Source organism: Moschus berezovskii, chromosome 14, assembly GCF_049115385.1.
Source record: "Moschus berezovskii isolate FMDL1 chromosome 14, NW_MosBer_1.0, whole genome shotgun sequence".
NCBI classification, from domain to species: Eukaryota; Metazoa; Chordata; class Mammalia; order Artiodactyla; family Moschidae; genus Moschus; species Moschus berezovskii.
The window spans coordinates 83,445,186-83,465,744 of record NC_142473.1 but is presented as its reverse complement, the minus strand read 5'-3'; the positions used below and the strand labels follow the sequence as shown (position 1 = coordinate 83,465,744).

Below are 20,559 nucleotides of genomic sequence, written 5' to 3'. Positions count from 1 at the left end.
CAATTACTAGGGGCTGATGTATGCTTATCTCTCTGAGCTGGAAAATCTACAAAAGAAAATTATTCTAAATTATCAATTATTACGAATTTTGGATTTTTATTTTTTGGACTCTCTCTGACACCCTCTTGACTTACCTTTTCCTTCAGTCATCAGTACAGCAACTTGCTGCAAACAATCGTATCCTGATAACACCCTGATCCTTGTCGTTCCCCGTACAACACCTCTCACCAGTCTATCTCTTGCTTTTCTGACACTTGCTGCTTGAGAAACGTAGAAGACCCTGCTTAATCACCCTCAGACATCAACCATGTGGCAATGTGGAGAATTAACATACATTTAGAAAACCCTAGCTCGCCAGTCGATAGGAGTCAGTGGATAAGTGGTAACCAGCCTAGCACAATCAGATTTCTCCTCCCCTGTTACTCTCTCCCCCGTTCACTGGCTTCATTCTCTTTTCCAAAATGAGCTACGTACACACAAGTCCTCTCAGCTGCTGCCTTTTAGAAACCTCAAGCTAGGAAGTTGACCTTAATGTATCACTGGACAAACCTAGTAACCTCAGAACATTTTATTTCATCCCATTTGTTTCATATTCTTATTGATTACTAGAATGCTCTAGCTGAAGAGCCTGCAAAGCAGGTAGGTCTACCCCAAGGGCTCTCCACTTATTAAGAACTATACTCTATTCATCTGCATTTCTTCCTATCAAATTGGATTATTATTGCATACTATGACTATTCAATAAATGTCTCTCGTGTATCAGGCACTAGACTAACCCATGAAGCATTTTCTTCATTTTAGAGATAAGATGCTGATGCAAAAATGGTTGAAAAAAATGACAGCAAGTTCCCAAAGATAATAAACACTAAATCCAAGTTCAAGTCCACGTTTTCCTGCATCAAAATCAATACCAACAACAACATATATTGCTCCTTTTAGTATAATGTTGAGTACTCAATATGAAAAAGATATTGAAAATTCAGTAATTTCTATATCATGACAATACAGAGAGGCAAATTTTGCTACCTGTACTTATCTTATTCAATAATTCTACAATAAAATTCAATGATGAATTCAATGATGAGACTACAATGAAGAATATGTTGTTATTATAAATATAATCCTGAAACCATGATTTGTAACCTTTAACTAACCTCCCAGTTCAGTTCAGCTCAGTCTAACCTCCCAAGATTCTATTTTCCAAAAATGCTGATTAAAGAAAACAAAAGCTTAAATCTCTTTCTCTGCTCCAGGAAGACCCAGATTCAACTTGGCCTGCCTCATCCCAGCAGGCAAGCCTGAGTCAAGATAAATCCTTTATTCCATTTATTTTCTTGTGAAGAGGTGCACCCAGATAAAGCCAAAGATTCTAAAAAATAATAAAAACATTAACAAAGCTACTAATCTATTTTGCACTCACTAATGACGGCAAGGTGTTTGGTCTGCTATTTGCATTATTACATTTATTTTCATTTCACTTGGGAAGGATACTGTCACCAATCTCATCTTGAGGATGAGAAAACAGAGTTTTAGACACATTGAGAATCTCAGCTAAAAAGAGTGAAAATTACAAATCCACATCATCTCATTTTAAAACACAAGTTCTAAGGAAGAAATGAAGAACCCCAGGGTTAGCAGAAGGAAAGAAATCTTAAAAATTAGGGCATAAATAAATGCAAAAGAAACAAAAGAGACCATAGTAAAAATCAACAAAGCCAAAAGCTGGTTCTCTGAGAGGGTAAATAAAATTGACAAACCACTAGCCAGACTCATCAAGAAACAAGGGGAGAAAAACCAAATCAATAAAATTAGAAATGAAAATGGAGAGATCACAACAGACAACACAGAAATACAGAGGATCATAAGAGACTACTATCAGCCATTATATGCTAATAAAATGGACAACTTGGAAGAAATGGACAAACTCTTAGAAAAGTACAACTTTCCAAAACTGAACCAGAAAGAAATAGAAAATCTTAATAGACCCATCACAAACACGGAAATTGAAACTGTAATCAGAAATCTTCCAGCAAACAAAAGCCCAGGTCCAGACGGCTTCACAGCTGAATTCTACCAAAAATTTAGAGAAGAGCTAACACCTATCCTACTCAAACTCTTCCAGAAAATTGCAGAGGAAGGTAAACTTCCAAACTCATTCTATGAGGCCACCATCACCCTAATACCACAACCTGACAAAGATGCCACAAAAAAAGAGAACTACAGGCCAATATCACTGATAAACATAGATGTAAAAATCCTTAACACAATTCTAGCAATCAGAATCCAACAGCACATTAAAAAGATCATACATCATGACCAAGTGGGCTTTATCCCAGGGATGCAAGGATTTTTCAATATCCGCAAATCAATCAATGTAATGCACCACATTGACAAAATGAAAAATAAAAACCATATGATTATCTCAATAGATGCAGAGAAAGCCTTTGACAAAATTCAACATCCATTTATGATAAAAACCCTCCAGAAGGCAGGAATAGAAGGAACATTCCTCAATATAATAAAAGCTATATATGACAAACCCACAGCAAACATTATCCTCAATGGTGAAAAATTGAAAACTTTTCCCCTAAAGTCAGGAACAAGACAAGGGTGCCCACAACTCACCACTACTATTCAATATAGTTTTGGAAGTTTTGGCCATAGCAATCAGAGCAGAAAAAGGAATAAAAGGAATCCAAATTGGAAAAGAAGAAGTAAAATTCTCACTGTTTGCAGATGACATGATCCTCTACACAGAAAACCCTAAAGACTCTACCAGAAAATTTCTAGAGCTAATCAAAGAATATAGTAAAGTTGCAGGATATAAAATCAACACACAGAAATCTTTTACATTCCTATACACTAATAATGAGAAAATAGAAAGAGCAATAAAGAAACAATTCCATTCACCATTGCAACAAAAAGAATAAAGTACTTAGGAATATATCTACCTAAGGTAATCAACTTTCTTCACAGTCCAACACTCACATCCATATATGACCACTGGAAAAACCATAGCCTTGACTAGATGGACTTTGGTGACAAAGTAATGTCTCTGCCTTTTAATATGCTATCTAGGTTGGTCATAACTTTCCTTCCAAGGAGTAAGCGTCTTTTAATTTCATGGCTGAAATCAGCATCCCCAGCGATTCGGAGCAAAAAAAAAAAAAGTCTGACACTGTTTGCACTCTCTCCCCATCTATTTCCCATGAAGTTCAGACTTAAATTGAAGAAAGTAGGGAAAACCACTAGACCATTCAGATATGACCTCAATCAAATCCCTTATGATTATACAGTGGAAGTGAGAAATAGATTTAAGGCACTAGATCTGATAGATAGAGTGCCTGATGAAATCTGGACGGAGGTTCGTGACATTGTACAGGAGACAGGGACCAAGACCATCCCCATGGAAAAGAAATGCAAAAGAGCGAAATGGCTGTCTGAGGAGGCCTTACAAATAGCTGTGAAAAGAAGAGAGGCGAAAAGCAAAGGAGAAAAGGAAAGATATAAGCATCTGAATGAAGAGTTCCAAAGAATAGCAAGGAGAGATAAGAAAGACTTCCTCAGTGATCAATGTAAAGAAATAGAGGAAAACAACAGAATAGGAAAAACAAGAAACCTCTTCAAGAAAATTATAGATTCCAAGGGAATATTTCATGCAAAGATGGGCTCGATAAAGGACAGAAATGGTATGGACCTAACAGAAGCAGAAGATATTAAGAAGAGGTGGCAGGAATACACAGAAGAACTGTACAAAAAAGATCTTCATGACCAAGATAGTCACGATAATGTGATCACTGACCTAGAGCCAGACATCTTGGAATGTGAAGTCAAGTGGGCCTTAGAAAGCATCACTACGAACAAAGCTAGTGGAGGTGATGGAATTCCAGTTGAGCTATTTCAAGTCTTGAAAGATGATGTTGTGAAAGTGCTGCACTCAATATGCCAGCAGATTTGGAAAACTCAGCAGTGGCCACAGGACTGGAAGAGGTCAGTCTTCATTCCAATCCCAAAGAAAGGCAATACCAAAGAATGCTCAAACTACGGCACAATTGCACTCATCTCACACGCTAGTAAAGTCATGCTCAAAATTCTCCAAGCTAGGCTTCAGCAGTATGTAAACCGTGAACTCCCAGATGTTCAAGCAGGTTTTAGAAAAGGCAGAGGCACCAGAGATCAAATTGCCAACATCCGCTGGATCATGGAGAAAGCAAGAGAGTTTCAGAAAAACATCTATTTCTGCTTCTTTGACTACGCCAAAGCCTTTGACTGTGTGGATCACAATAAACTGTGGAACATTCTGAAAGAGATGGGAATCCCAGACCACCTGACCTGCCTCTTGAGAAACCTGTACGCAGGTCAGGAAGCAACAGTTAGAACTGGACATGGAACAACAGACTGGTTCCAAATAGGAAAAGGTGTACGTCAAGGTTGTATATTGTCACCTTGCTTATTTAACTTATATGCCGAGTACATCATGAGGAACGCTGGGCTGGAAGAAGCACAAGCTGGAATCAAGATTGCTGGGAGAAATATCAATAACCTCAGATATGCAGATGACACCACCCTTATGGCAGAAAGTGAAGAGGAACTCAAAAGCCTCTTAATGAAAGTGAAAGAGGAGAGTGAAAAGGTTGGCTTGAAGCTCAACATTCAGAAAACAAAGATCATGGCATCTGGTCCCATCACTTCATGGGAAATAGATGGAAAAACAGTGGAAACAGTGTCAGACTTTATTTTTTTGGGCTCCAAAATCACTGCAGATGCTGATTGCAGCCATGAAATTAAAAGACGCTTGCTCCTTGGAAGGAAAGTTATGACCAACCTGGATAGTATATTGAAAAGCAGAGACATTACTTTGCCAACCAAGGTCCGTCTAGTCAAGGCAATGGTTTTTCCCGTGGTCATGTATGGATGTGAGAGTTGGACTGTGAAGAAGGCTGATCGCCGAAGAATCGATGCTTTTGAACTGTGGTGTTGGAGAAGACTCTTGAGAGTCCCTTATACTTCAAGGAGATCCAACCAGTCCATTCTAAGGGAGATCAATCCTGGATGTTCATTGGAGGGACTGATGCTAAAGCTGAAACTGCAATACTTTGGCCACCTCATGCGACGAGTTGGCTCACTGGAAAAGACTCTGATGCTGTGAAAGGTTGGGGGCGGGAGGAGAAGGGGACGGCGGAGAATGAGATGGCTGAATGGCATCACCGACTCTGTGGACATGAGTTTGGGTGAACTCTGGGAGTTGGTGATGGACAGGGAGGCCTGGGGTGCTGTGATTCATGGGGTCGCGGAGAGTCGGACACGACTGAGCGACTGAACTGAACTGAACTGAACTGATGGGACCAGATGCCATGATCTTTGGTTTCTGAATGTTGAGCTTCAAGCCAACTTTTACACTCTCCTCTTTCACTTTCATCAAGAGGCTTTTTAGTTCCTCTTCCCTTTCTGCCATAAGGGTGGTGTCACCTGCATATCTGAGGTTATTGATATTTCTCCCGGATATCCATTGAGTCAGTGATGCCATCCATCCATCTCATTCTCTGTCATCCCCTTCTCTTCCTGCCCCCAATCCCTCCCAGCATCAGAGTCTTTTCCAGTGAGTCAACTCTTCGCATGAGGTGGCCAAAGTATTGGAGTTTCAGCTTTAGCATCACTCCTTCCAGTGAACACCCAGGACTGATCTCCTTTAGAATGGACTGGTTGGATCTCCTTGCAGTCCAAGAGACTCTCAAGAGTCTTCTCTAACACCACAGTTCAGAAGCATCAATTCTTCAGCGATCAACTTTCTTCACAGAGGCCTGATGTGCTGTGATTCATGGGGTCGCAAAGAGTCGGACACGACTGAGCGACTGAACGGAACTGAACTGAAAGAAACAAAAGACCTATGTATAGAAAACTATAAAACACTGGTAAAAGAAATCAGAGAGGACACTAACAGATGGAGAAATATACCGTGTTCATTGATTGGAAGAATAAATATTATGAAAATGAATATATTACCCAAAGTAATTTATAGGTTCAATGAAATCCCTATCAAGCTACCAACAGTATTTTTCACAAAGCTAGAACAAATAATTTAACAATGTGTATGGAAATACAAAAAGCCTCAAATAGCCAAAGCAATCTTGAGAACGAAGAATGGAACTGGGGGAATCAACCTGCCGGACTTCAGGCTCTACTACAAAGCCACAGTCATCAAGACAGTATGGTACTGGCATAAAGACAGAAATATAGATCAATTGAACAAAGTAGAAAGCTCAGAGATTATTCCATGCACCTATGGACACCTTATCTTTACAAAAGACCCAAGAATATTCAATGGAGAAAAGACAATCTCTTTAACAAGTGGTGCTGGGAAAAGTGGTCAGCCACTTGTAAAAGAATGAAACTAGAACACTCCCTAACACCATACACCAAAATAAACTCAAAATGGATTAAAGAACTAAGCATAAGACCAGAAACTATAAAACTCCTAGAGGAGAACATAGGCAAAACACTCTCTGACACAAATCACAGTAGGATCCTCCATGACCCACCTCCCAGAATATTGGAAATAAAAGCAAAAATAAACAAATGGGACCTAATTAAAATTAAAAGCTTCTGCACAGCAAAGGAAACTATAAGCAAGGTGAAAAGACAAATGAAACAATTGACAAAGGATTAATCTCAAAAATATACAAGCAGCTCCTGCAGCTCAATTCCAGAAAAATAAACGACCCAATCAAAAAATGGGCCAAAGAACTAAACAGACGTTTCTCCGAAGAAGACATAAAGATGGCTAAGAAACACATGAAAAGATGCTCAACATCCCTCATAATCAGAGAAATGCAAATCAAAACCACAATGAGATACCATTTCACGCCAGTCAGAATGGCTGCTAACCAAAAGTCTACATGCAATAAATGCTGGAGAGGGTGTGGAGAAAAGGGAACCCTCTTACACTGTTGGTGGGAATGCAAACTAGTACAGCCACTATGGAGAACAGTGTGGAGATTCCTTAAAAAAACTGGAAATAGAACTGCCATATGACCCAGCAATCCCACTCCCGGGCATACACACCGAGGAAACCAGAATTGAAAGAGACACATGTACCCCAAGGTTCATCACAGCACTGTTTATAATAGCCAGGACATGGAAGCAACCTAGATGTCCATCTGCAGACGAATGGATAAGAAAGCTGTGGTACATATACACAATGGAGTATTACTCAGCAATTAAAAAGAATACATTTGAATCAGTTCTAATGAGGTGGATGAAACTGGAGCCTATTATACAGAGTGAAGTAACCCAGAAAGAAAAGCACCAATGCAGTATATTAATGCATATATATGGAAATTAGAAAGATGATAACGATAATCCTGTATACGAGACAGCAAAAGAGACATAGATGTATAGAACAGTCTTTTGGACTCTGTGGGAGAGGGCGAGGATGGGATGATTTGGGAGAATGGCATTGAAACATGTATATTATCATATGTGAAATTAATCGCCAGTCCAGGTTCAATGCATGATACAGGATGCTCGAGGCTGGTGTACTGGGATGAACCAGAGGGATGGGATGGGTGGGACGTGGGAGGGGTGTTCAAGATGGGGAATACATGTACACCTGGGGCAGATTCATGTCAATGTATGGCAAAACCAATACAATAATGTAAAGTAATTAGCCTCCAATTAAAATAAATAAATTTTTTTTAAAAAAGACTTTTCAACTTGAGGATAAAACTTGTTTATACAGACAAAACAGGTTAATAACTGACACTTAAATAAAATTGTGTATGTATATGTTTCAGTAATTTCAGTGACCTCAAAACAGTAATTCAAAATAATAAGACCAGATTTAATACTCAAAAAAGTTGTTAAAATCACCTCCAAAACTTAATTTCATTTCATCTCTCCAGTTACCTGATGATCTCTGTAACTAGAAGGCAGAGTGTGTGAGTAATTTTCTAAGATCATGTCAGAGTAATCAAAAGTCTGGCTCCATTCAGGATATACTTACATGGACTTTTTTCTACAAAAGGTTTAGAAATCATGATGCATTATAATTTCAACTTAGAAAATTCAAGTATGGAATGAAGAAAATCAGGATCACACTGGAAGCAAATCATCCAATCAGTCAATTGGAGGTAATTTTGATAGGACCAGAGTTTCTAATGATTTTGAAAAACACATTTAAAACATATATATGTTCAAGGATTTATATAGGAAACAACCTCTGTGGATAGGAGCAGAAGTTAAATATGAACGTTTTCTTAAAAAGGCAGCCAGATATAAACAGTTCGAAAAATCATTCATGGAACTGCCTGCCATTTAGCTATATTTGAGTTTAATTGGTAAACAGTTTTCAATAAATAGCTTAGGAAAAAACATCACTAAGACGTTTTCCTTTGGGCAATAGACTTGGGTTAAAGAGGACAGAGTGTTATTTTCAAATGACACAGGGTTTCAAAAAGTGTAGACTTGCATCAATTCAACTGCACCCCTGTGAGGCTGTGTCTCCACTGACAGAGGCGCTAATCAGCATGCCAGTGAATTCCCATCCACCCCTGCGATGGTCCACATTTCCCAGGAGTGGAGCCCCCCTGGAGCTAGGACACAAACACACAACTGGATCATGGTGGCTGATAACTAGCGAGTTATTTGTTGAACTAAGTTCTCTTCTTCAGTGGAAGAAAAACGGCACAATGATTCATCTGCCTGGTAACAGAGATGAAGGAAAGTCAGTAGGACTTACTCTTGATCACCTCGCTAGCCCCAGGGCTGAATTTTTCCATCACCTTATTTGGAGTTCTCTGTATCTTTTTTATTTAGTTAGTTATTTTAATTGAAAGCTAATTACAATATTGTGGTGAGTAAATATGAATCCACCCCGGGTGTACGTGTGTTCCCCATCTTGAACCCCCTCCCACCTCCCTCCCCGTCCCATCCCTCTGGTTCATCCCAGTGCACCAGCCCCAAGCATCCTGTCTCATGCATCAGACCTGGACTGGTGATCTGTTTCACAGATGATAATATACATGTTTCAATGCTATTCTCTCAAATAATCCCACCCTCGCCCTCTCCCACAGAGTCCCAAAGACTGTTCTATACATCTGTGTCTCTTTTGCTGCCTTGCATAGAGGGTTATCATTACCATCTTGCTAAATTCCGTATATACGAGTTAGTATACTGTATTGGTGTTTCTCTCTCTGTATCTTTTAAGACTGTTATTAAAATAGTATCACAGCTAACTGTCATTATAAAGCATTTAAAAATGCTCCTCAGCAAGAAAAAAGAAAGGCTAAATTCTTTCACATTCCTTAAAAATTGGTATTCTCAAATAGCATGTTTAAAATTTAAAAATATTTGAGGGTTAGGACGGTTATTCTTTTTCTACTATTAATAATAAAAAAAATCAGTGTCCTACATTTGCAACACACCTCACAGACTGCAACTGTTCCAGTAAGCATAGTTGACCACACTCTCAGAAGTCTCCAGAGAAGCAAGAGTCTCTCAGTTTTACTGAAGGTCAGGTGATAGGCCAACCTCTGTGCTTGGATTAACTTTCCTAACATTCTAAAGTTACTCCATGCTCTCATCTAACAATATAGACATGAGCTGGGGCAACTTGGACTTCCCAGATGGCTCAGACGGTAAAGAATCTGCCTGCAATGCAGGAGACCCGTGTTCCATCCCTGGGTTGGGAAGATCCCCTGGAGGATTGCATGGCAGCCCACTCCAGTATTCCTACCTGAAGAATCCCCATGGACAGAGGAGCCTGGCGGGCGACAGCCCATGGGGTTGCAAAGAGTTGGACACGACTGAGCGACTAAGCACAGCACACAGCACAGGGCAACTTAGCACAATTCTCTTTTTCAATATTGCCTCTAAGAAAAGGTATTTTGTTGGATGTTTTGTTTCCTTAATCGTTTTCTCTTCTGAAGTAGAAATACTACAAATTTGCGACCTTTTTGTGTGATGTATGTATGTCTGTGCATTGTATATAAAACAGTAAAAAATGTTCATTCCCCCAAGAAATCATTTTTACTTACTTGGGAAAGATATTATCCTCATTTCAAGTGCATGTTTTTAAATAACTTGCTTATTTTTTAAAATGGAAGGAGGATAGTATGGTTATTTAAAGTCTGAGTAAACTGAAATTTTAGCTGTGCTTCAAACAACTACACAAATCTATATCCAATTTTTCTCTCCTACATCACCCTCTCATAAAATATTCTTCATATTGCCCATTACTAGCAACATTTTATTTTTCATTTGTTTACTTGCTTATTAACTACCTACTCATCACTGGAATTAGTTCCACACAAATACAACCCTATTTGTATTAATCAATGTCGTATACCTAAATACCACAGCTTTTTTTTTTCCACTGTAGACACCAAACAATATTTTTTGAATGAATTAAATGTCTAACTTTCCTAAACTGAATTGACCATGAAGCCATTTTTCCAGTAAAAATGGTAATATTGTGGAATAACAATGGGAAAAGCCCTATAGAAATGACACCTATTTAGCTCTTCAAGGTGCTACCCTCATGCCCAAACTCAGTGTCAGGCTCCTCAATGATTAAGCTATATTTTTTCCTCCAAATATCTTTCACCCAAGTGCCACTTTCTTTGAAATTCAACCACTGAATTTCATTTCTTGAGCCCATTACGTTTCACTTTTCATGATGCCCATGAAGGGCAATATATCTTCAAAGATGAGATCATCAGGTGGCTTCTCTCTAACGAAAGCAGAATCAAGAAAGTGCAAGTCACCCGAGGAAAGAAGATCAAGGGAGAGCTGAGAGAGGACAGTGCTCCTGCCCCACCAAAAGGGAAACCGTCTCAATGGCAGCATCCATGATGTGGCAAATGATCAGATCTGTGTCCTGATATTTTCACGTCATGAGAATAAGGACTACTGTTGTCAGGTGGGAAGAGAGGAAGGAAACAAAGTCTGAAAGACTTGGTGTGTGGCTTACCTTCACTGAGTCATATCTTCTTCGATGGAACGCAGGAAAGTCCTGCTTAATCACACTTGTTGCTTAAATTATATAAAGAACCTATGAAAATGTATGCCTTAAAGTTGTATTGGTTGTTCAGTCATGTCCAACTCTTTGTGAACTCGTGGGCTATAGCCCAGCAGCCTCCTATGTCCATGGGATTTCCCAGGCAAGAATATTGGGATGTGTTGCCATTCCCTTCTCCAGGGGGTATTCCTGACCTAGTGATCAAACCTGCATCTCTTGTGTAAGCGGTGCTAGTCTCCATGTACATGGTTTATTAATTTTACTCAACAATAGTCTTATTATTAAGGTAAATCTTAAATTAGCTGTCAATTTATGTCTAAATATAAATTAAAATTTTTAGTGCTAATTAATTCAAACTTAAAAAGCTCAGCCATGACTTCAGATTCCATACAGCAAGCACTTCAATATTACCACACTGCAGAGGGAGAGTCTTCTTCAGTTCAGTTCAGTCCAGTTCAGTCTCTCAGTCGTGTCCAACTCTTTGTGATCTGATGGACTGCAGCATGCCAGGCTTCCCTGTCCTTCACTGTCTCCCAGAACTTGCTCAGACTCATATCCATTGAGTCCGTGATGGAATCCAACCATCTCATCCTCTGTGTAGAAACACTACTAAACCTTATCACTGATTAAGGTCTGTAAATTGTGATGAGATGGTTGGATGGCATCACTGACTCCATGGACATGATTTTGAGCAGACTCTGGGAGTTGATGTTGGACAGGGAAGCCTGGTGTGTTGCGTCCGTGAGGTCACAAAGAGTTGAACACGACTGAACTGAACCTAACTGAAGATAGTGACAGTGATGGAAGAAAAAATATTTTATAATTATTTTCAGACTATTTACAGTTCAGAACAAAGTACCAGACCAGTTGTTTTGCTTTAGCAAAGATGAATTTATCATGTATTTTTCTACTTGTTACTGCAAGTTTTTCTCTCTTTTTATTTAGTATTCAATATATTCTGCCTTGATGTTTGGTCTATATATAAAAATTTACCACCAATTCAGATATAGTGTTTAAATATTTATCCAATTATTAAATTGGTTATTACTACCTATTTTAATACACAAAGTATGCTATGGCTGAGGACACTGTAATTAATAAAACAGGCTAATATCATATGACGGAGAAGGCAGTGGCAACCCACTCCAGTACTCTTGCCTGGAAAATCCCATGGACGGAGGAGCCTGGTGGGCTGCAGTCCATGGTGTCGCATCATATGAAAGTTTCTTCTTGCATGAGTATTACATTCATAGATTTCACGACAAAGATAGTGACAATTTAATAAAGTAGTTATAGCCTTTTTCAGTCCCTTCATGGATCACAGCGTTGTGTTGACAAACCAGTTTGCACAACTAATGAAGCTATAAGCCATGCCATGCAGGGCCACCCAAGATGGATGGATCATAGTGAAGAGTTCTGACAAAATATGGTCCACTGGAGGAAGAAATGGCAACCTACCAGGGGAACCCCATGAATGGTATGAAAAGACAAAAAGATATGACACTAGAAGATGAGCCCCCCAGTCAGAAGGTATCCAATATGCTACTGGGGAAGCACGGAGGGCAATTACTAATAGCTTCAGGAAGAATGAAGCGGCTGGGCCAAAGCAGAAATGACACTCAATTGTGGATGCATGTGGTGGTAAAAGTAAAGTCTGATGCTGTAAGGAAAAATATCACATAGAAACCTGGAATGTTAGGTCCATGGATCAAGGTTAATTGGATGTGGTCAAGCAGGAGATGGCAAGGTTGAACATAGACATCCTAAGAATCAATGAACTAAAAGGGACTTGAATTTAATTGAGAGGACCATTATATCTACTACTGTGGACAAGAATCCCTTAGAAGAAGTGGAGTAGCACTCAGAGTTAGAAAAAAGAGTAAGAAATGCAGTATTTGGGCAATCTCTTAAACAACAAAATCATCTCAGTTTGCTTCCAAGGTAAACCATTCCACATCATTGTAGTGCAAGTCTATGTCCCAACTAATAAAGCTGAAGAAACTGAAGTTAATAGGTTCTGTGAAGACCTACAAGACCTTCTAAGTCTAATACCAAACATAGATATCCTTTTTATCATAGGGGATTAGAATGCAAAAGTAGAAAGTCAGGAGATATTCAGAATAACAGGCAAATTTGGTCTTGGAGTACAAAATGAAAAAGGGCAAAGGCTAACAGAGTTTTGTCAGGAAAATACACTGGCCACAGCAAACACCCTTTTAAATGACCCAAGAGATGACTCTACATATGGACATCACCATATGGTCAATATCACAATCAGATTGATTCACTGCAGAACTTGACTGCAGCCATGAAATTAAAAGACAATTGCATGAAATTAAAAGACGCTTGCTCCTTGGAAGGAAAGTTATGACCAACCTGGATAGTATATTAAAAAGCAGAGACATTACTTTGCCAACCAAGGTCCGTCTAGTCAAGGCAATGGTTTTTCCCGTGGTCATGTATGGATGTGAGAGTTGGACTGTGAAGAAGGCTGATCGCCGAAGAATCGATGCTTTTGAACTGTGGTGTTGAGAAGACTCTTGAGAGTCCCTTATACTGCAAGGAGATCCAACCAGTCCATTCTAAGGGAGATCAATCCTGGATGTTCATTGGAGGGACTGATGCTAAAGCTGAAACTGCAATACTTTGGCCACCTCATGCGACGAGTTGACTCACTGGAAAAGACTCTGATGCTGGGAAAGGTTGGGGGCGGGAGGAGAAGGGGACGATGGAGAATGAGATGGCTGGATGGCATCACCGACTCTGTGGACATGAGTTTGAGTGTACTCCGGGAGTTGGTGATGGACAGGGAGGCCTGGCGTGCTGTGATTCATGGGGTCGCGGAGAGTCGGACATGACTGAGCGACTGAACTGAACTGAACTGAGCTGCTCCTTGGAAGGAAAGCTGTGACATACCTACAGCATATTAAAAAGCAGAGATGTCACTTTGCAAACAAATGTCCATATGGCCCAACTATAGTGATTCCAGTACTCATGTATGGATGTGAGCGTTGGACCATAAAGAAGGCTGCATGCCGAAGAATCAATCCTTTTGAACTGTGGTGTTGGAGAAGACTCTTGAGACGCCCTTGGACTGCATGGAGATCAAAGAAATCAATCATACAGGAAATCAACCCTAACTATTAACTGGAAGAACTGACGCTGCAGCTGAAGCTCCAATACTTTGGCAGTCTGATAGAAAGGATCAACTCATTGGAAAAGACCCTGATGATGGGAAAGATTGAAGGCAAAAGGAGAAAAGAGACAGCAGAAGAGAAGATGGTTAGATTGCATCACTGACTCCATGGACATGAATCTGAGAAAATCCAGGAAATAGTGGAGGACGGAGGAGCCTGGCGTGCTACCATCAATGAGATGGCAAAGAGCAGGCTCAACTTAGAGACTGAACAACGAAAACCACGTGTGCTTTCTTGGTGGCTCAGTGGTAAAGAATCTGCCTGATAAGGCAGAAGATGCTAGTTTGATCCCCAGGTTGCACAGATCCTCTGGTGAAGGAAATGGCAGCCCTCTCCAGTATTCTTGCCTGGGAAATCCCATGGACAGAGGAGTCTGGCTTGTGACAGTCTATGGGGTTGCAAAGAGTCTGACATGACTTAGAAACTGAGTATTCACACTTAATCGTCCCTGTGTATATACATCATCACTTTATTGGCATTCTGAACAACCTAAACTGCTCTTCTCTTCAACAGATTCCTCATGGCATTTTTCACCTCCACGTTTCTCACTGTGTAAATGATAGGATTTAACATGGGCGTGAGGATTGCAGAGAACACAGTCACCCACTTATCCACAGGATAGGTGGCCACAGGACGCGTGTAGGTGAACACACAAGGCACAAAAAAGAGCACCACTGCTGTAAAATGGGCGCCACATGTAGAGAGGGCTCTGCGCTGTCCTTCAGAGCCGCGGGACTTCAGGGCGCTCAGGATGCCTGTGTAGGAGATGAGCAGTAGAAAGAAAATGAGCAGGCACATGCCTCCACTGTTGGCGGCCACCACCATTCCCAGCCTGTAGGTGTCACTGCAGGCGAGTTCCAACAGAGAGAAGAAATCACACGTGAAGTGGTCAATGACATTGGGACCACAGAAGGTCAAGTCCATAGTGAAAAGAATCTGCACAGTGGCGTGCAGGAGCCCCCCGATCCAGGCCACCACCCCCAGCAGCTGGCAGAGCCCCTGTCACATGATGGCCGTGTAGTGCAGAGGCTTGCAGATGGCCACATAGCAGTCGTAGGCCATGACAGTGAGGATGATAACCTCCGAGGCTGCCAGGAAGTGCTCCAAAAAAATCTGAGTCAGGCATCCTCGCCAGGAGATGGCTCTACTCTGGATCAGCAGGTCAATGATCAATTTAGGCGTGGTGACTGAGGTGAATGATGCATCTAATAAAGCCAAGTAAGTGAGAAGGAAGTACATGGGAGCAGAAAGTGTGGGGCTGAGGGAGATGGTGATGACGATGAGCAGATTGGACAGAACAGTGAATAAAAAAATAAACAGAAAGACAATGAAGAGTATTTTCCGCAGGTGTGGATTCTATGTGAGTCCCAGGAGAACAAATTCAGTCACACTGTTGGAAGGGCTGAAGACACCCATTCAGCAAGGAACAGCTTCCTGGGGCCTGACTTACCTACAAAGGAACAAAGAATGATATTCATTCATTAACAAATTGTGGTCTGACAATCACTGTAACTGCAGAGTATGCCCTTGACACTTTGTCCCAGTCCTTGTTTCAATTTTTTCTTATTTCCTCCGCAAAGCTTTCCATCTCTTCAGATACCTAGCACCAGTCACCAGCAAACCATCTGTAGGGCAAATCTGATGTGTAATATACAGAGAAAACAGTGGACTGTCTACTTGAGATCTGAATTCTCCTTCAATTCTGACCCCACTGGATTTTGCTGCATCATCTCAGTTCTTCAGGCCCTTCACTGTGTCTGTGAGGTTACAAATCGCAATTCTCAGATGTATTTTATAGGCTAACAACTGCTGTACACAGGTAAGAGTTATTCCCTTTTCCATGATGGAATTTCGGTTTGGCATCTTGACTCTCAACTTTGGAAAGAAAAAACATGATCAAGAAATATCAGCTAAACAGGGAGTTTCAGTTCAGTTCAGTTCAGTCGCTCAGTAGTGTCCAACTCTCTGCAACCCCATGAATCACAGCAGGAAAGATATAAGCATCTGAATGCAGAGTTCCAAAGAATAGCAGGGAGAAATAAGAAAGCCTTCCTCAGTGATCAATGCAAAGAAATAGAGGAAAACAACAGAATAGGAAAAACAGCGAGTTTAGGGAACTCTATATAAGTGCTTGGTGAAACATCCTTTCTGGTACCTATCAGAACACATAAACTATTCACTTGTGCTTCCTTCCTGTCCCACTAGAGTGCATGGAGCAATGTCCACAGTGCCTGAAACCTATCAGGTGATGAGTAAATGTTTAGTATTAAATTGTCATTCTCCAAAAGTAAGGATGTGCTTGTTTCCCCAAAGCATAAACGCAACAGAAATTCAAATGCCCTTGTCCTCCAGCTCTGTTGATCTATGATCTCTGTACTGTATGAGAAATTTGAAGGGAAGCTCCACTCCAGTTTAAGAGTTTCTGGACACCCTCCAGAGTAAGCATGACAATATTTCAGTTCAGTTCAATCACTCAGTCATGTCTGACTCTTTGCAACCCCATGAATCACAGCACGCCAGGCCTCCCTGTCTATCACCAACTCCCGGAGTTCACTCAAACTCATGTCCACAGAGTTGGTGATGCCATCCAGCCATCTCATTCTCCGTCGTCCCCTTTTCTTCCTGCCCCCAACCTTTCCCAGCATCAGTCTTTTCCAGTGAGTCAGCTCGTAGCATGAAGTGGCCAAAGTATTGCAGTTTCAGCTTCAGCATCAGTCCTTCCAATGAACACCCAGGATTGATCTCCTTTAGAATGGACTGGTTGGATCTCCTTGTGGTACAAGGGACTCTCAAGAGTCTTCTGCAACACCACAGTTCAAAAGCATCAATTCTTCGGCCATCAGCTTTCTTCACAGTCCAACTCTCACATCCATACATGACCACGGGAAAAACTATAGCCTTGACTAGATGGACCTTGCATGTTATGGATCATTTTACTTTAAAGATAATTTGTGTATATGTTAACTGATTATTTTATTTTTCAAAATTCTGCTCCACATATAATGTAATATACATATTCTGTTTATTCATTGCGTCAGTGTGTGTGTGTGTGTGTGTGTGTGTGTGTGTGTATTAGTTGCTCAGCTGTGTCTGACTCTTTGCAACCCCATGGACTGTAATCTGCCAGACCTCAGGCTCCTCTGTCCATGATAGTATCCAGGCAAGAATACTGAAGTGAGTTGCCACCTGCTTCTCCAGGGGATCTTCCCAAACCAGGGTAAGAACCCAGGTCTCCTGCATTGCAAGCAGATTCTTTACCATTTGAGCCACCAGAGAAACCCATAACTTCAGTTCAGTTCTGTTCACTTCAGTTGCTCAGTCATGTCTGACTCTTTGCGACTCCATGAATCACAGCATGCCAGGCCTCCCTGTCCATCACCAACTCCCGGAGTTCACTCAAACTCATCTCCATCAAGTTGGTGATGCCATTCAGCCATCTCATTCTCTGTCGTCCCCTTCTCCTCCCGCCCCCAATCCCTCCCAGCATCAGAGTCTTTTCCAGTGAGTCAACTCGTCGCATGAGGTGGCCAAAGTATTGGAGTTTCAGCTTTAGCATCAGTCCTTCCAATGAACACCCAGGATTTATCTCCTTTAGGATGCACTGGTCGGATCTCCTTGCAGTCCAAGAGACTCTCAAGAGTGTTCTCCAACACCACAGTTCAAAAGCATCAATTCTTTGGCCATCAGCTTTCTTCACAGTCCAACTCTCACATCCATACATGACCACGGGAAAAACCATAGCCTTGAATAGATGGACCTTGGTTAGCAAAGTAATGTCTCTGCTTTTTAATATGCTATCTAGGTTGGTCATAACTTTCCTTCCAAGGAGTAAGCGTCTTTTAATTTCATGGCTGCAATCAGCATCCGTAGTGATTCTTACCTACTCTTAAAAATTCCTTCATATCTATGCTCCCATGCAAAGCAATCAACATCTTTATTGTACTCTAGACCATATTTCCTTCTTGTTTGCATGAAGGCATTGGTCTAAAAATAGCTTCTATATCTATTTTATCTACATTTTGCTTTTTATTTGATCATTTTACTTCAGCAAAGAAGCAAATCTGCTATACCCTTCATTAAAGTGAAATCTCCCATTGATTCCTTTTCCTTCATCAGTTGCTCTTTCATTTCATTCTCTCCTCTTTCTTACAAAACACAAGAGATTCTCTAACACTTGTCTCCCATTTCTCTCCTTCTGTTTGGTTTAAACACTTTCAGCAATTAAATTTCTCTTTTCTGGGTCACCAGTGCCCTCTACGTTATTCCACATAACTGTCACACTCACTTCTCATCTTACAGAATCCACCAGCAGTGTTTCATCCCATCTTTCTTGGCACACTCTTTGAGCCATGATTCTTTGAGGTTGAGACCTGGAAATCCAAATCCCTCCATGGTATTTCCACCTGAATGACTAATAGATTTCTTAAACAGGCCAATGCCAAAGCATATTTTCATGAAAATTGATATAACAACTCTAAAATTATATGCATGTGTGCTTGTCTTTAAATAAGTTTGGTGACAGAAGAAAAGAAGAGAAGAATAAGAAACTAGATTTATTAGATGTTAGAACACACCACATTCCAGAAAGTTTGGCTCTAGGTGAGTGAGCACACCATCGTGATTATTTGGGTTGTGAGGATCTTTTTTGTATAGTTCTTCCGTGTATTCTTGCCACCTCTTCTTAACATCATCTGCTTCTTTTAGGTTGATACCCTTTCTGTCTTTATTGAGCCTGTCTTTGCATGAAATATTCCCTTGGTGTCTCTAATTTTCTTGAAGAGATCTCTAGTCTTTCCTATTCTATTGTTTTCCTCTATTTCTTGGCATTAATCACTGAGGAAGGCTTTCTCATCTCTCCTTGCGATTCTTTGGAACTCTGCATTCAAATGGGTATATCTTTCCTTTTCTCCTTTGATTTTCGCTTCTCTTCTTTTCATAGCTATTTGTAAGGCTACCCCAGACAGCCAGTTTGCTTTTTTGCATCTCTTTTTCTTGGGGATGGTCTTGATCCCTGTCTCCTGTACAATGTCAGGAACCTCCATTCATAGTTCATCAGGCACTCTATCAGATCTAATCCGTTAAAACTATTTCTCACTTCCACTATATAATCATACGGGATTTGATTCTGGAATGTGATGTCAAGTGGGCCTTAGGAAGTATCACTACGGACAAAGCTAGTGGAGGTGATGGAATTCCAGTTGAGCTATTTCAAATCCTAAAAGATGATGCTGTGAAAGTGCTGCATGCAATATGTCAGAAAATTTGGAAAACTCAGCAGTGGCCACAGGACTGGAAAAGGTCAGTTTTCATTCTAACTGTGTGGATCACAATAAACTGTGGAACATTCTGAAAGAGATGGGAATCCCAGACCACCTGACCTGCCTCTTGAGAAACCTGTCTGCAGGTTAGGAAGCAACAGTTAGAACTGAACATGGAACGACAGACTGGTTCCAAATAGGAAAAGTTGTACGTCAAGGCTGTATATTGTCACCTTGCTTATTTAACTTATATGCAGAGTACATCATGAGGAACGCTGGGCTGGAAGAAGCACAAGCTGGAATCAAGATTGCTGGGAGAAATATCAATAATCTCAAATATGCAGATGACACTACCCTTATGGCAGAAAGTTAAGAAGAACTCAAAAGCCTCTTTGAAAGAGGAGAGTGAAAAGGTTGGCTTGAAGCTCAACATTCAGAAAACAAAGATCATGGCATCTGGTCCCATCACTTCATGGGAAATAGAAGGAAAAACAGTGGAAACAGTGTCAGACTTTATTTTTGGGGGCTCCAAAATCACTGCAGATGCTGATTGCAGCCATGAAATTAAAAGATGCTTACTCCTTGGAAGGAAAGTTATAACCAACCTTGATAATATGTTAAAAAGCAGAGACATTACTTTGCCAACAAAGGTCCATCTAGTCAAGGCTATGGTTTTTCCCGTGGTCATGTATGGATGTGAAAGTTGGACTGTGAAGAAAGCTGATGGCCGAAGAATTGATGCTTTTGAACTGTGGTGTTGCAGAAGACTCTTGAGAGTCCCTTGTACCGCAAGAAGATCCAACCAGTCCATTCTGAGGGAGATCAATCCTGGGTGTTCATTGGAAGGACTGATGCTAAAGCTGAAACTGCAATACTTTGGCCATCTCATGCGATGAGTTGACTCACTGGAAAAGACTCTGATGCTGGGAAAGGTTGGGGGCGGGAGGAGAAGGGGACGAACGAAAATGAGATGGCTGGATGGCATCACCGACTCGATGGACATGAGTTTGAGTGAACTCCGGGAGTTGGTGATGGACAGGGAGGTTGGCGTGCTGTGATTCATGGGGTCGCGGAGAGTCGGACATGA

The 20,559-nt window shown here is 40.8% G+C and overlaps 1 pseudogene; it reads right to left on the bottom strand.

The window, feature by feature from the left end:
• Positions 1–14,703: 14,703 nt before the first annotated feature.
• Positions 14,704–15,630, bottom strand: LOC148775693 (olfactory receptor 4C3D-like; annotated as a pseudogene).
• Between the last annotated feature and the right edge of the window lie 4,929 nt (positions 15,631–20,559).